Source organism: Ambystoma mexicanum, chromosome 3q, assembly GCF_040938575.1.
Source record: "Ambystoma mexicanum isolate Mex_15411 chromosome 3q, UKY_AmexF1_1, whole genome shotgun sequence".
Taxonomy (NCBI): domain Eukaryota; kingdom Metazoa; phylum Chordata; class Amphibia; order Caudata; family Ambystomatidae; genus Ambystoma; species Ambystoma mexicanum.
Genome location: NC_090926.1, coordinates 1,105,601,790 through 1,105,617,998, shown reverse-complemented (window position 1 = coordinate 1,105,617,998; position 16,209 = coordinate 1,105,601,790). Strand labels below are relative to the sequence as shown.

Genomic DNA, 16,209 nt, shown 5'->3' with positions numbered 1-16,209 from the left:
TCATGGGCATGACACTTGACACAATATCCATCTTGAGCACCAGATTTTTTGTGATTTTCATGTCTTACCTATTCATTTCCTTTGACATAGTTTCAGATCCTCTTATTAATCACTCACTGCAAGTTTTGAATGGTGCAGGTTTTGTGGACTTTTCTAAATAAAATGCATTACATTTGAATTCATCACTTTTCTTCCGGTTTTATCATGTTTATGTATTCCTAGTACACTAGTGTCGATTGGTCACTAAAAAGATCACAACAGGATTCTATTCTACAGTACGGACCGTTGTCTTTCTCAATTGCTCCGATTCCATAATGGCAACAGTGCCGAGCAACAAGGGTACTTAACTGTGCAATCAATTCAAGAAAGTAGTTTCAACTCAGTGTCCACTTTCTGCAGAGACACTGGCAATAGGGCTAATTCGGGTGCTCTTACAGCAGGCTTCATTCTCATAAGACTATATTTTCTACTGCTAGTATTCTTGCAGAGGAAGGTGCTGTTCAGTAACATGTGAGTGCAGTGCAGCTCTATAAAAGGATGATCTACAATCCAGGGACACTACCCAACCAAGAGGACTTCCTGTAACATTCCACTACAGAGACAATCCCTTAAGAGAAACTTTTTCACTGCAGAGATTCTCACTGAGGAAAATGATTCTCAGTGACATGTCACTGCAAGGAGGCTAGCTTAGGAGGATTCTCTTCACAGTTGACATGGCACCTGAGGAAGACACTTTTCAGCAATTGGTGGCTACAGGGGAGCTCACTTAAGAGTAACATCTTAAATGCTGGGGCCCTCATAAGGAATTGAATGAGCAGTATATGTTTCTCTGCTGCTATACTCCCTGAGAAGCAAAATATTAAGTGATATGTCACAGTTGCAAGGCAGCTCTATGAAGACAGGACAAGATTCACGTGTCTTTACTGCATAGTGTCGCGGTAATACATCAGTATTGACAAGGTGAATGAAATGAGTGTGATGATTTTCATTGATGAGACCTTTTAATCATCTTTATGTTAATATATGTTGAAATTCGTTCATATTTAATTAAGATCAAAATTAAAAATAATTGACGACCCAGGTGGGACTTAAACCCACAATCCCCAGCTTCGGAGGCTGATGCCTTATCCATTAGGCCACAGGGCCACTTGATAGAAAAGCACTGATCTGACCATAATAGACCAACTGAACACCAATTCAAACACAGAATAAACACCCCATGGCAAAAACAACAAAAACATGAAAAAAAAACACAGTCAACATGTAGAGCAAGTCTGTGAGTTTGGAAAACACACCTTGCATATGAAGGTCCAGTGAGCGAAGGTAAAGAAAGGAACAACTCCTGCAACACAAACCCTTCCGCAATTCATATTGAACACTTTTGATTGAAGAGAGTATACAGTGCGGTGGTTGCTACTCCTCGCCATCCTTATTTATAGTATTTTGATTTATATGCACTGAAATAGCTTTTAGTTTGGCTTCTGATGTTTTGTCTTCTAAAAAATTTGTATGTACTGGTACTTTCTATAGATGGAAATGAAGATGAACTCAAAATAGGGACAAATAGTCCTGACATACACCAATCCTTAGCAACTGCTTTGGATTGGCCAAATGCGTAAATTCGATGCACTGTGTGTTATATTCTTGGCATTCGCACTTTACAAAATTTAAGAATTGCTGTAAGATTTTTCCATTATGGACACTATTCTAGAGTTCCAGCATTTTTCTTACTCTGTCTCAAAAATTGATGATTTCTACAAACTAGATTTCTTGCCTGGCATATTTTCATTTCACCTGACATCTCTGACTTCCTATCTGTGGTGATCACTGTCTCACGGCCACCCACTTGGTAAAGATAATAACTAGGAGGTCATTGACTTAGTGATAATGTATTCATTGTCTCTAATGATGACTTCTATGATGCCCTCACACTGCAATGCCCTCTTCTAGGTTGGAACATCCTTGCTAATTTGCTTGACTTTTCAAGTAATCCTTCACCTGTTGAAGCCAGATATTTTCCGAAACATGTGTCACAGAGTCTCATGGGCATGACACTTGACACAATATCCATCTTGAGCACCAGATTTTTTGTGATTTTCATGTCTTACCTATTCATTTCCTTTGACATAGTTTCAGATCCTCTTATTAATCACTCACTGCAAGTTTTGAATGGTGCAGGTTTTGTGGACTTTTCTAAATAAAATGCATTACATTTGAATTCATCACTTTTCTTCCGGTTTTATCATGTTTATGTATTCCTAGTACACTAGTGTCGATTGGTCACTAAAAAGATCACAACAGGATTCTATTCTACAGTACGGACCGTTGTCTTTCTCAATTGCTCCGATTCCATAATGGCAACAGTGCCGAGCAACAAGGGTACTTAAATGTGCAATCAATTCAAGAAAGTAGTTTCAACTCAGTGTCCACTTTCTGCAGAGACACTGGCAATAGGGCTAATTCGGGTGCTCTTACAGCAGGCTTCATTCTCATAAGACTATATTTTCTACTGCTAGTATTCTTGCAGAGGAAGGTGCTGTTCAGTAACATGTGAGTGCAGTGCAGCTCTATAAAAGGATGATCTACAATCCAGGGACACTACCCAACCAAGAGGACTTCCTGTAACATTCCACTACAGAGACAATCCCTTAAGAGAAACTTTTTCACTGCAGAGATTCTCACTGAGGAAAATGATTCTCAGTGACATGTCACTGCAAGGAGGCTAGCTTAGGAGGATTCTCTTCACAGTTGACATGGCACCTGAGGAAGACACTTTTCAGCAATTGGTGGCTACAGGGGAGCTCACTTAAGAGTAACATCTTAAATGCTGGGGCCCTCATAAGGAATTGAATGAGCAGTATATGTTTCTCTGCTGCTATACTCCCTGAGAAGCAAAATATTAAGTGATATGTCACAGTTGCAAGGCAGCTCTATGAAGACAGGACAAGATTCACGTGTCTTTACTGCATAGTGTCGCGGTAATACATCAGTATTGACAAGGTGAATGAAATGAGTGTGATGATTTTCATTGATGAGACCTTTTAATCATCTTTATGTTAATATATGTTGAAATTCGTTCATATTTAATTAAGATCAAAATTAAAAATAATTGACGACCCAGGTGGGACTTAAACCCACAATCCCCAGCTTCGGAGGCTGATGCCTTATCCATTAGGCCACAGGGCCACTTGATAGAAAAGCACTGATCTGACCATAATAGACCAACTGAACACCAATTCAAACACAGAATAAACACCCCATGGCAAAAACAACAAAAACATGAAAAAAAAACACAGTCAACATGTAGAGCAAGTCTGTGAGTTTGGAAAACACACCTTGCATATGAAGGTCCAGTGAGCGAAGGTAAAGAAAGGAACAACTCCTGCAACACAAACCCTTCCGCAATTCATATTGAACACTTTTGATTGAAGAGAGTATACAGTGCGGTGGTTGCTACTCCTCGCCATCCTTATTTATAGTATTTTGATTTATATGCACTGAAATAGCTTTTAGTTTGGCTTCTGATGTTTTGTCTTCTAAAAAATTTGTATGTACTGGTACTTTCTATAGATGGAAATGAAGATGAACTCAAAATAGGGACAAATAGTCCTGACATACACCAATCCTTAGCAACTGCTTTGGATTGGCCAAATGCGTAAATTCGATGCACTGTGTGTTATATTCTTGGCATTCGCACTTTACAAAATTTAAGAATTGCTGTAAGATTTTTCCATTATGGACACTATTCTAGAGTTCCAGCATTTTCTTACTCTGTCTCAAAAATTGATGATTTCTACAAACTAGATTTCTTGCCTGGCATATTTTCATTTCACCTGACATCTCTGACTTCCTATCTGTGGTGATCACTGTCTCACGGCCACCCACTTGGTAAAGATAATAACTAGGAGGTCATTGACTTAGTGATAATGTATTCATTGTCTCTAATGATGACTTCTATGATGCCCTCACACTGCAATGCCCTCTTCTAGGTTGGAACATCCTTGCTAACTTGCTTGACTTTTCAAGTAATCCTTCACCTGTTGAAGCCAGATATTTTCCGAAACATGTGTCACAGAGTCTCATGGGCATGACACTTGACACAATATCCATCTTGAGCACCAGATTTTTTGTGATTTTCATGTCTTACCTATTCATTTCCTTTGACATAGTTTCAGATCCTCTTATTAATCACTCACTGCAAGTTTTGAATGGTGCAGGTTTTGTGGACTTTTCTAAATAAAATGCATTACATTTGAATTCATCACTTTTCTTCCTGTTTTATCATGTTTATGTATTCCTGGTACACTGGTGTCGATTGGTCACTAAAAAGAGCACAACAGGATTCTATTCTACAGTACGGACCGTTGTCTTTCTCAATCGCTCCGATTCCATAATGGCAACAGTGCCGAGCAACAAGGGTACTTAACTGTGCAATCAATTCAAGAAAGTAGTTTCAACTCAGTGTCCACTTTCTGCAGAGACACTGGCAGTAGGGCTATTTCGGGTGCTCTTACAGCGGGCTTCATTCTCATAAGACTATATTTTCTACTGCTAGTATTCTTGCAGAGGAAGGTGCTGTTCAGTAACATGTGAGTGCAGTGCAGCTCTATAAAAGGATGATCTACAAACCAGGGACACTACCCAACCAAGAGGACTTCCTGTAACATTCCACGACAGAGACAATCCCTTAAGAGAAACTTTTTCACTGCAGAGATTCTCACTGAGGAAAATGATTCTCAGTGCCATGTCACTGCAAGGAGGCTAGCTTAGGAGGATTCTCTTCACAGTTGAGATGGCACCTGAGGAAGACACTTTTCAGCAATTGGTGGCTACAGGGGAGCTCACTTAAGAGTAACATCTTAAATGCTGGGGCCCTCATAAGGAATTGAATGAGCAGTATATGTTTCTCTGCTGCTATACTCCCTGAGAAGCAAAATATTAAGTGATATGTCACAGTTGCAAGGCAGCTCTATGAAGACAGGACAAGATTCACGTGTCTTTACTGCATAGTGTCGCGGTAATACATCAGTATTGACAAGGTGTATGAAATGAGTGTGATGATTTTCATTGATTAGACCTTTTAATCATCTTTATGTTAATATATGTTGAAATTCGTTCATATTTAATTAAGATCAAAATTAAAAATAATTGACGACCCAGGTGGGACTTGAACCCACAATCCCCAGCTTTGGAGGCTGATGCCTTATCCATTAGGCCACAGGGCCACTTGATGGAAAAGCACTGATCTGACCATAATAGACCATCTGAACACCAATTCACACACAGAATAAACACCCCATGGCAAAAACAACAAAAACATGAAAAAAACACAGTCAACATGTAAAGCAAGTCTGTGAGTTTGGAAAACACACCTTGCATATGATGGTCCAGTGAGCGAAGGTAAAGAAAGGAACAACTCCTGCAACACAAACCCTTCCGCAATTCATATTGAACACTTTTGATTGAAGAGAGTATACAGTGCGGTGGTTGCTACTCCTCGCCATCCTTATTTATAGCATTTTGATTTATATGCACTGAAATAGCTTTTAGTTCGGCTTCTGATGTTTTGTCTTCTAAAAAATGTGTATATACTGGTACTTTCTACAGATGGAAATGAAGATGAACTCAAAATAGGGACAAATAGTCCTGACATGCACCAATCCTTAGCAACTGCTTTGGATTGGCCAAATGCGTAAATTCGATGCACTGTGTGTTATATTCTTGGCATTCGCACTTTACAAAATTTAAGAATTGCTGTAAGATTTTTCCATTATGGACACTATTCTAGAGTTCCAGCATTTTTCTTACTCTGTCTCAAAAATTGATGATTTCTACAAACTAGATTTCTTGCCTGGCATATTTTCATTTCACCTGACATCTCTGACTTCCTATCTGTGGTGATCACTGTCTCACGGCCACCCACTTGGTAAAGATAATAACTAGGAGGTCATTGACTTAGTGATAATGTATTCATTGTCTCTAATGATGACTTCTATGATGCCCTCACACTGCAATGCCCTCTTCTAGGTTGGAACATCCTTGCTAATTTGCTTGACTTTTCAAGTAATCCTTCACCTGTTGAAGCCAGATATTTTCCGAAACATGTGTCACAGAGTCTCATGGGCATGACACTTGACACAATATCCATCTTGAGCACCAGATTTTTTGTGATTTTCATGTCTTACCTATTCATTTCCTTTGACATAGTTTCAGATCCTCTTATTAATCACTCACTGCAAGTTTTGAATGGTGCAGGTTTTGTGGACTTTTCTAAATAAAATGCATTACATTTGAATTCATCACTTTTCTTCCGGTTTTATCATGTTTATGTATTCCTAGTACACTAGTGTCGATTGGTCACTAAAAAGATCACAACAGGATTCTATTCTACAGTACGGACCGTTGTCTTTCTCAATTGCTCCGATTCCATAATGGCAACAGTGCCGAGCAACAAGGGTACTTAACTGTGCAATCAATTCAAGAAAGTAGTTTCAACTCAGTGTCCACTTTCTGCAGAGACACTGGCAATAGGGCTAATTCGGGTGCTCTTACAGCAGGCTTCATTCTCATAAGACTATATTTTCTACTGCTAGTATTCTTGCAGAGGAAGGTGCTGTTCAGTAACATGTGAGTGCAGTGCAGCTCTATAAAAGGATGATCTACAATCCAGGGACACTACCCAACCAAGAGGACTTCCTGTAACATTCCACTACAGAGACAATCCCTTAAGAGAAACTTTTTCACTGCAGAGATTCTCACTGAGGAAAATGATTCTCAGTGACATGTCACTGCAAGGAGGCTAGCTTAGGAGGATTCTCTTCACAGTTGACATGGCACCTGAGGAAGACACTTTTCAGCAATTGGTGGCTACAGGGGAGCTCACTTAAGAGTAACATCTTAAATGCTGGGGCCCTCATAAGGAATTGAATGAGCAGTATATGTTTCTCTGCTGCTATACTCCCTGAGAAGCAAAATATTAAGTGATATGTCACAGTTGCAAGGCAGCTCTATGAAGACAGGACAAGATTCACGTGTCTTTACTGCATAGTGTCGCGGTAATACATCAGTATTGACAAGGTGAATGAAATGAGTGTGATGATTTTCATTGATGAGACCTTTTAATCATCTTTATGTTAATATATGTTGAAATTCGTTCATATTTAATTAAGATCAAAATTAAAAATAATTGACGACCCAGGTGGGACTTAAACCCACAATCCCCAGCTTCGGAGGCTGATGCCTTATCCATTAGGCCACAGGGCCACTTGATAGAAAAGCACTGATCTGACCATAATAGACCAACTGAACACCAATTCAAACACAGAATAAACACCCCATGGCAAAAACAACAAAAACATGAAAAAAAAACACAGTCAACATGTAGAGCAAGTCTGTGAGTTTGGAAAACACACCTTGCATATGAAGGTCCAGTGAGCGAAGGTAAAGAAAGGAACAACTCCTGCAACACAAACCCTTCCGCAATTCATATTGAACACTTTTGATTGAAGAGAGTATACAGTGCGGTGGTTGCTACTCCTCGCCATCCTTATTTATAGTATTTTGATTTATATGCACTGAAATAGCTTTTAGTTTGGCTTCTGATGTTTTGTCTTCTAAAAAATTTGTATGTACTGGTACTTTCTATAGATGGAAATGAAGATGAACTCAAAATAGGGACAAATAGTCCTGACATACACCAATCCTTAGCAACTGCTTTGGATTGGCCAAATGCGTAAATTCGATGCACTGTGTGTTATATTCTTGGCATTCGCACTTTACAAAATTTAAGAATTGCTGTAAGATTTTTCCATTATGGACACTATTCTAGAGTTCCAGCATTTTTCTTACTCTGTCTCAAAAATTGATGATTTCTACAAACTAGATTTCTTGCCTGGCATATTTTCATTTCACCTGACATCTCTGACTTCCTATCTGTGGTGATCACTGTCTCACGGCCACCCACTTGGTAAAGATAATAACTAGGAGGTCATTGACTTAGTGATAATGTATTCATTGTCTCTAATGATGACTTCTATGATGCCCTCACACTGCAATGCCCTCTTCTAGGTTGGAACATCCTTGCTAACTTGCTTGACTTTTCAAGTAATCCTTCACCTGTTGAAGCCAGATATTTTCCGAAACATGTGTCACAGAGTCTCATGGGCATGACACTTGACACAATATCCATCTTGAGCACCAGATTTTTTGTGATTTTCATGTCTTACCTATTCATTTCCTTTGACATAGTTTCAGATCCTCTTATTAATCACTCACTGCAAGTTTTGAATGGTGCAGGTTTTGTGGACTTTTCTAAATAAAATGCATTACATTTGAATTCATCACTTTTCTTCCTGTTTTATCATGTTTATGTATTCCTGGTACACTGGTGTCGATTGGTCACTAAAAAGAGCACAACAGGATTCTATTCTACAGTACGGACCGTTGTCTTTCTCAATCGCTCCGATTCCATAATGGCAACAGTGCCGAGCAACAAGGGTACTTAACTGTGCAATCAATTCAAGAAAGTAGTTTCAACTCAGTGTCCACTTTCTGCAGAGACACTGGCAGTAGGGCTATTTCGGGTGCTCTTACAGCGGGCTTCATTCTCATAAGACTATATTTTCTACTGCTAGTATTCTTGCAGAGGAAGGTGCTGTTCAGTAACATGTGAGTGCAGTGCAGCTCTATAAAAGGATGATCTACAAACCAGGGACACTACCCAACCAAGAGGACTTCCTGTAACATTCCACGACAGAGACAATCCCTTAAGAGAAACTTTTTCACTGCAGAGATTCTCACTGAGGAAAATGATTCTCAGTGCCATGTCACTGCAAGGAGGCTAGCTTAGGAGGATTCTCTTCACAGTTGAGATGGCACCTGAGGAAGACACTTTTCAGCAATTGGTGGCTACAGGGGAGCTCACTTAAGAGTAACATCTTAAATGCTGGGGCCCTCATAAGGAATTGAATGAGCAGTATATGTTTCTCTGCTGCTATACTCCCTGAGAAGCAAAATATTAAGTGATATGTCACAGTTGCAAGGCAGCTCTATGAAGACAGGACAAGATTCACGTGTCTTTACTGCATAGTGTCGCGGTAATACATCAGTATTGACAAGGTGTATGAAATGAGTGTGATGATTTTCATTGATTAGACCTTTTAATCATCTTTATGTTAATATATGTTGAAATTCGTTCATATTTAATTAAGATCAAAATTAAAAATAATTGACGACCCAGGTGGGACTTGAACCCACAATCCCCAGCTTTGGAGGCTGATGCCTTATCCATTAGGCCACAGGGCCACTTGATGGAAAAGCACTGATCTGACCATAATAGACCATCTGAACACCAATTCACACACAGAATAAACACCCCATGGCAAAAACAACAAAAACATGAAAAAAACACAGTCAACATGTAAAGCAAGTCTGTGAGTTTGGAAAACACACCTTGCATATGATGGTCCAGTGAGCGAAGGTAAAGAAAGGAACAACTCCTGCAACACAAACCCTTCCGCAATTCATATTGAACACTTTTGATTGAAGAGAGTATACAGTGCGGTGGTTGCTACTCCTCGCCATCCTTATTTATAGTATTTTGATTTATATGCACTGAAATAGCTTTTAGTTCGGCTTCTGATGTTTTGTCTTCTAAAAAATGTGTATATACTGGTACTTTCTACAGATGGAAATGAAGATGAACTCAAAATAGGGACAAATAGTCCTGACATGCACCAATCCTTAGCAACTGCTTTGGATTGGCCAAATGCGTAAATTCGATGCACTGTGTGTTATATTCTTGGCATTCGCACTTTACAAAATTTAAGAATTGCTGTAAGATTTTTCCATTATGGACACTATTCTAGAGTTCCAGCATTTTTCTTACTCTGTCTCAAAAATTGATGATTTCTACAAACTAGATTTCTTGCCTGGCATATTTTCATTTCACCTGACATCTCTGACTTCCTATCTGTGGTGATCACTGTCTCACGGCCACCCACTTGGTAAAGATAATAACTAGGAGGTCATTGACTTAGTGATAATGTATTCATTGTCTCTAATGATGACTTCTATGATGCCCTCACACTGCAATGCCCTCTTCTAGGTTGGAACATCCTTGCTAATTTGCTTGACTTTTCAAGTAATCCTTCACCTGTTGAAGCCAGATATTTTCCGAAACATGTGTCACAGAGTCTCATGGGCATGACACTTGACACAATATCCATCTTGAGCACCAGATTTTTTGTGATTTTCATGTCTTACCTATTCATTTCCTTTGACATAGTTTCAGATCCTCTTATTAATCACTCACTGCAAGTTTTGAATGGTGCATTTTTTGCGGACTTTTCTAAATAAAATGCATTACATTTGAATTCATCACTTTTCTTCCTGTTTTATCATGTTTATGTATTCCTGGTACACTGGTGTCGATTGGTCACTAAAAAGAGCACAACAGGATTCTATTCTACAGTACGGACCGTTGTCTTTCTCAATTGCTCCGATTCCATAATGGCAACAGTGCCGAGCAACAAGTGTACTTAACTGTGCAATCAATTCAAGAAAGTAGTTTCAACTCAGTGTCCACTTTCTGCAGAGACACTGGCAGTAGGGCTATTTCGGGTGCTCTTATAGCAGGCTTCATTCTCATAAGACTATATTTTCTAATGCTAGTATTCTTGCAGAGGAAGGTGCTGTTCAGTAACATGTGAGTGCAGTGCAGCTCTATAAAAGGATGATCTACAATCCAGGGACACTACCCAACCAAGAGGACTTCCTGTAACATTCCACGACAGAGACAATCCCTTAAGAGAAACTTTTTCACTGCAGAGATTCTCACTGAGGAAAATGATTCTCAGTGACATGTCACTGCAAGGAGGCTAGCTTAGGAGGATTCTCTTCACAGTTGAGATGGCACCTGAGGAAGACACTTTTCAGCAATTGGTGGCTACAGGGGAGCTCACTTAAGAGTAACATCTTAAATGCTGGGGCCCTCACAAGGAATTGAATGAGCAGTATATGTTTCTCTGCTGCTATACTCCCTGAGAAGCAAAATATTAAGTGATATGTCACAGTTGCAAGGCAGCTCTATGAAGACAGGACAAGATTCACGTGTCTTTACTGCATAGTGTCGCGGTAATACATCAGTATTGACAAGGTGAATGAAATGAGTGTGATGATTTTCATTGATGAGACCTTTTAATCATCTTTATGTTAATATATGTTGAAATTCGTTCATATTTAATTAAGATCAAAATTAAAAATAATTGACGACCCAGGTGGGACTTAAACCCACAATCCCCAGCTTCGGAGGCTGATGCCTTATCCATTAGGCCACAGGGCCACTTGATAGAAAAGCACTGATCTGACCATAATAGACCAACTGAACACCAATTCAAACACAGAATAAACACCCCATGGCAAAAACAACAAAAACATGAAAAAAAAACACAGTCAACATGTAGAGCAAGTCTGTGAGTTTGGAAAACACACCTTGCATATGAAGGTCCAGTGAGCGAAGGTAAAGAAAGGAACAACTCCTGCAACACAAACCCTTCCGCAATTCATATTGAACACTTTTGATTGAAGAGAGTATACAGTGCGGTGGTTGCTACTCCTCGCCATCCTTATTTATAGTATTTTGATTTATATGCACTGAAATAGCTTTTAGTTTGGCTTCTGATGTTTTGTCTTCTAAAAAATGTGTATATACTGGTACTTTCTACAGATGGAAATGAAGATGAACTGAAAATAGGGACAAATAGTCCTGACATACACCAATCCTTAGCAACTGCTTTGGATTGGCCAAATGCGTAAATTCGATGCACTGTGTGTTATATTCTTGGCATTCGCACTTTACAAAATTTAAGAATTGCTGTAAGATTTTTCCATTATGGACACTATTCTAGAGTTCCAGCATTTTTCTTACTCTGTCTCAAAAATTGATGATTTCTACAAACTAGATTTCTTGCCTGGCATATTTTCATTTCACCTGACATCTCTGACTTCCTATCTGTGGTGATCACTGTCTCACGGCCACCCACTTGGTAAAGATAATAACTAGGAGGTCATTGACTTAGTGATAATGTATTCATTGTCTCTAATGATGACTTCTATGATGCCCTCACACTGCAATGCCCTCTTCTAGGTTGGAACATCCTTGCTAATTTGCGTGACTTTTCAAGTAATCCTTCACCTGTTGAAGCCAGATATTTTCCGAAACATGTGTCACAGAGTCTCATGGGCATGACACTTGACACAATATCCATCTTGAGCACCAGATTTTTTGTGATTTTCATGTCTTACCTATTCATTTCCTTTGACATAGTTTCAGATCCTCTTATTAATCACTCACTGCAAGTTTTGAATGGTGCATTTTTTGCGGACTTTTCTAAATAAAATGCATTACATTTGAATTCATCACTTTTCTTCCTGTTTTATCATGTTTATGTATTCCTGGTACACTGGTGTCGATTGGTCACTAAAAAGAGCACAACAGGATTCTATTCTACAGTACGGACCGTTGTCTTTCTCAATTGCTCCGATTCCATAATGGCAACAGTGCCGAGCAACAAGTGTACTTAACTGTGCAATCAATTCAAGAAAGTAGTTTCAACTCAGTGTCCACTTTCTGCAGAGACCCTGGCAATAGGGCTATTTCGGGTGCTCTTACAGCAGGCTTCATTCTCATAAGACTATATTTTCTACTGCTAGTATTCTTGCAGAGGAAGGTGCTGTTCAGTAACATGTGAGTGCAGTGCAGCTCTATAAAAGGATGATCTACAATCCAGGGACACTACCCAACCAAGAGGACTTCCTGTAACATTCCACGACAGAGACAATCCCTTAAGAGAAACTTTTTCACTGCAGAGATTCTCACTGAGGAAAATGATTCTCAGTGCCATGTCACTGCAAGGAGGCTAGCTTAGGAGGATTCTCTTCACAGTTGAGATGGCACCTGAGGAAGACACTTTTCAGCAATTGGTGGCTACAGGGGAGCTCACGTAAGAGTAACATCTTAAATGCTGGGGCCCTCATAAGGAATTGAATGAGCAGTATATATTTCTCTGCTGCTATACTCCCTGAGAAGCAAAATATTAAGTGATATGTCACAGTTGCAAGGCGGCTCTATGAAGACAGGACAAGATTCACGTGTCTTTACTGCATAGTGTCGCGGTAATACATCAGTATTGACAAGGTGAATGAAATGAGTGTGATGATTTTCATTGATGAGACCTTTTAATCATCTTTATGTTAATATATGTTGAAATTCGTTCATATTTAATTAAGATCAAAATTAAAAATAATTGACGACCCAGGTGGGACTTGAACCCACAATCCCCAGCTTCGGAGGCTGATGCCTTATCCATTAGGCCACAGGGCCACTTGATGGAAATGCACTGATCTGACCATAATAGACCAGCTGAACACCAATTCACACACAGAATAAACACCCCATGGCAAAAACAACAAAAACATGAAAAAAACACAGTCAACATGTAAAGCAAGTCTGTGAGTTTGGAAAACACACCTTGCATATGATGGTCCAGTGAGCGAAGGTAAAGAAAGGAACAACTCCTGCAACACAAACCCTTCCGCAATTCATATTGAACACTTTTGATTGAAGAGAGTATACAGTGCGGTGGTTGCTACTCCTCGCCATCCTTATTTATAGTATTTTGATTTATATGCACTGAAATAGCTTTTAGTTTGGCTTCTGATGTTTTGTCTTCTAAAAAATGTGTATATACTGGTACTTTCTACAGATGGAAATGAAGATGAACTGAAAATAGGGACAAATAGTCCTGACATACACCAATCCTTAGCAACTGCTTTGGATTGGCCAAATGCGTAAATTCGATGCACTGTGTGTTATATTCTTGGCATTCGCACTTTACAAAATTTAAGAATTGCTGTAAGATTTTTCCATTATGGACACTATTCTAGAGTTCCAGCATTTTTCTTACTCTGTCTCAAAAATTGATGATTTCTACAAACTAGATTTCTTGCCTGGCATATTTTCATTTCACCTGACATCTCTGACTTCCTATCTGTGGTGATCACTGTCTCACGGCCACCCACTTGGTAAAGATAATAACTAGGAGGTCATTGACTTAGTGATAATGTATTCATTGTCTCTAATGATGACTTCTATGATGCCCTCACACTGCAATGCCCTCTTCTAGGTTGGAACATCCTTGCTAATTTGCGTGACTTTTCAAGTAATCCTTCACCTGTTGAAGCCAGATATTTTCCGAAACATGTGTCACAGAGTCTCATGGGCATGACACTTGACACAATATCCATCTTGAGCACCAGATTTTTTGTGATTTTCATGTCTTACCTATTCATTTCCTTTGACATAGTTTCAGATCCTCTTATTAATCACTCACTGCAAGTTTTGAATGGTGCATTTTTTGCGGACTTTTCTAAATAAAATGCATTACATTTGAATTCATCACTTTTCTTCCTGTTTTATCATGTTTATGTATTCCTGGTACACTGGTGTCGATTGGTCACTAAAAAGAGCACAACAGGATTCTATTCTACAGTACGGACCGTTGTCTTTCTCAATTGCTCCGATTCCATAATGGCAACAGTGCCGAGCAACAAGTGTACTTAACTGTGCAATCAATTCAAGAAAGTAGTTTCAACTCAGTGTCCACTTTCTGCAGAGACCCTGGCAATAGGGCTATTTCGGGTGCTCTTACAGCAGGCTTCATTCTCATAAGACTATATTTTCTACTGCTAGTATTCTTGCAGAGGAAGGTGCTGTTCAGTAACATGTGAGTGCAGTGCAGCTCTATAAAAGGATGATCTACAATCCAGGGACACTACCCAACCAAGAGGACTTCCTGTAACATTCCACGACAGAGACAATCCCTTAAGAGAAACTTTTTCACTGCAGAGATTCTCACTGAGGAAAATGATTCTCAGTGCCATGTCACTGCAAGGAGGCTAGCTTAGGAGGATTCTCTTCACAGTTGAGATGGCACCTGAGGAAGACACTTTTCAGCAATTGGTGGCTACAGGGGAGCTCACGTAAGAGTAACATCTTAAATGCTGGGGCCCTCATAAGGAATTGAATGAGCAGTATATATTTCTCTGCTGCTATACTCCCTGAGAAGCAAAATATTAAGTGATATGTCACAGTTGCAAGGCGGCTCTATGAAGACAGGACAAGATTCACGTGTCTTTACTGCATAGTGTCGCGGTAATACATCAGTATTGACAAGGTGAATGAAATGAGTGTGATGATTTTCATTGATGAGACCTTTTAATCATCTTTATGTTAATATATGTTGAAATTCGTTCATATTTAATTAAGATCAAAATTAAAAATAATTGACGACCCAGGTGGGACTTGAACCCACAATCCCCAGCTTCGGAGGCTGATGCCTTATCCATTAGGCCACAGGGCCACTTGATGGAAATGCACTGATCTGACCATAATAGACCAGCTGAACACCAATTCACACACAGAATAAACACCCCATGGCAAAAACAACAAAAACATGAAAAAAACACAGTCAACATGTAAAGCAAGTCTGTGAGTTTGGAAAACACACCTTGCATATGATGGTCCAGTGAGCGAAGGTAAAGAAAGGAACAACTCCTGCAACACAAACCCTTCCGCAATTCATATTGAACACTTTTGATTGAAGAGAGTATACAGTGCGGTGGTTGCTACTCCTCGCCATCCTTATTTATAGCATTTTGATTTATATGCACTGAAATAGCTTTTAGTTCGGCTTCTGATGTTTTGTCTTCTAAAAAATGTGTATATACTGGTACTTTCTACAGATGGAAATGAAGATGAACTCAAAATAGGGACAAATAGTCCTGACATGCACCAATCCTTAGCAACTGCTTTGGATTGGCCAAATGCGTAAATTCGATGCACTGTGTGTTATATTCTTGGCATTCGCACTTTACAAAATTTAAGAATTGCTGTAAGATTTTTCCATTATGGACACTATTCTAGAGTTCCAGCATTTTTCTTACTCTGTCTCAAAAATTGATGATTTCTACAAACTAGATTTCTTGCCTGGCATATTTTCATTTCACCTGACATCTCTGACTTCCTATCTGTGGTGATCACTGTCTCACGGCCACCCACTTGGTAAAGATAATAACTAGGAGGTCATTGACTTAGTGATAATGTATTCATTGTCTCTAATGATGACTTCTATGATGCCCTCACACTGCAAT

At 39.3% G+C, this 16,209-nt stretch overlaps 8 non-coding genes across 8 annotated transcripts; all 8 read right to left on the bottom strand.

Annotated features, from left to right (window-relative positions):
- Positions 1 to 1,073: 1,073 nt before the first annotated feature.
- TRNAR-CCG (transfer RNA arginine (anticodon CCG)) lies at positions 1,074 to 1,146 on the bottom strand. The gene has a single exon. It is a non-coding gene; the product is annotated as a tRNA-Arg (tRNA).
- A 1,967-nt stretch (positions 1,147 to 3,113) lies between these two features.
- Positions 3,114 to 3,186, bottom strand: TRNAR-CCG (transfer RNA arginine (anticodon CCG)). Its single transcript has one exon. It is a non-coding gene; the product is annotated as a tRNA-Arg (tRNA).
- A 1,966-nt stretch (positions 3,187 to 5,152) lies between these two features.
- Positions 5,153 to 5,225, bottom strand: TRNAW-CCA (transfer RNA tryptophan (anticodon CCA)). Its single transcript has one exon. It is a non-coding gene; the product is annotated as a tRNA-Trp (tRNA).
- A 1,965-nt stretch (positions 5,226 to 7,190) lies between these two features.
- On the bottom strand, positions 7,191 to 7,263 carry TRNAR-CCG (transfer RNA arginine (anticodon CCG)). Its single transcript has one exon. It is a non-coding gene; the product is annotated as a tRNA-Arg (tRNA).
- Positions 7,264 to 9,230: 1,967 nt separating this feature from the next.
- TRNAW-CCA (transfer RNA tryptophan (anticodon CCA)) lies at positions 9,231 to 9,303 on the bottom strand. The gene has a single exon. It is a non-coding gene; the product is annotated as a tRNA-Trp (tRNA).
- A 1,965-nt stretch (positions 9,304 to 11,268) lies between these two features.
- TRNAR-CCG (transfer RNA arginine (anticodon CCG)) lies at positions 11,269 to 11,341 on the bottom strand. Its single transcript has one exon. It is a non-coding gene; the product is annotated as a tRNA-Arg (tRNA).
- Positions 11,342 to 13,308: 1,967 nt separating this feature from the next.
- TRNAR-CCG (transfer RNA arginine (anticodon CCG)) lies at positions 13,309 to 13,381 on the bottom strand. The gene has a single exon. It is a non-coding gene; the product is annotated as a tRNA-Arg (tRNA).
- Positions 13,382 to 15,346: 1,965 nt separating this feature from the next.
- Positions 15,347 to 15,419, bottom strand: TRNAR-CCG (transfer RNA arginine (anticodon CCG)). The gene has a single exon. It is a non-coding gene; the product is annotated as a tRNA-Arg (tRNA).
- Positions 15,420 to 16,209: the final 790 nt, after the last annotated feature.